Source organism: Mus caroli, chromosome 3, assembly GCF_900094665.2.
Source record: "Mus caroli chromosome 3, CAROLI_EIJ_v1.1, whole genome shotgun sequence".
Taxonomy (NCBI): Eukaryota; Metazoa; Chordata; class Mammalia; order Rodentia; family Muridae; genus Mus; species Mus caroli.
The window spans coordinates 27,926,525-27,927,613 of record NC_034572.1 but is presented as its reverse complement, the minus strand read 5'-3'; positions in this window follow the sequence as shown (position 1 = coordinate 27,927,613).

The window sequence follows — 1,089 nt, the reverse complement described above, 5'->3', positions numbered from 1 at the left end:
AGGCATTTCCTCAACTACAGCTCCTTTCTCTGTGATAACTCCAGCTGTGTCAAGTTGACACAAAAATAGCCAGTACAGTGTGTGTGTGTGTGTGTGTGTGTGTGTGTGTGTGTGCGAGTGTAAGGTGTGTGGGGTGTGTGTGTGTGAGGTGTGTGTGTATATGTGTAATGTATATGTGTGAAGTGTGTGTGTGTGTGAGTATGTGTGATGTGTGTGTGTGGTGTGTATGTGTGAAGTGTGTGTGTGCGTGTGTGTGAGGTGTGTGTGTGATGTCTGTGTGTATATGTGTATGAGAGAGAAAGACAGGTTTTGTGTAATGTGTGTGTGTATTGTGAGGTGTATGTATGTGAGGTGTGTGTGTATGTGTATGTATGATGTGTGTGTGTGAGGTGTGTGTGTATATGTATGATGTGTGTGTGTGAGGTGTGTGTGTGTATGTATGATGTGTGTATGTGAGGTGTATGTGTGAGATGTGTGTGAGGTGTGTGTGTATATGTGAAGTGTGTGTGTATGTGTGACTGTGTGTGTGTGAGGTGTGTATGTGAGATATGTGTGAGTGAACCCACTTGCATCGCTCACCAGAGGGCATCAGCTCTTCAGGAGCAGGACTGATAAATCATTGTGAGGTTTCCTGGCACTGGTGCTGGGAACTGAACTTCCCAGTTCTCTACAAGAGCAGCTTCCTTCCCCTGAGCCATCTCAGCAGCTCGTGGGTCTCTAACTGAGTCTGGAACTCACCATTTCAGGAAGACTCTGGCCAAAGAGCTCCAGGGTTCCTCTCATCGCTGCCTGCCCTGGGCAAGGATTACAGATAAACACTGCACCTGGCTTTTTATGCAGGTGCTGAGATCTGAACTTTGGTCCTCATGCTTGTGTGGAAAGCACCTTCCTGACTGAGCTGTCACACCGGCCCCTCTTTATTTTTCACAGGTCCACCTAAACTATGCAGACAGCACTTACAAGTTTGTATTATTATTTTATTTTTATTTTATATTTTTATTATTAGTATTACTATTACTAACTTTATATTCCACAAAAAAAAAAAATACTGCTTTCTAGCTGGTTTGGTTTGGTTTGTTTTAAGGGTTT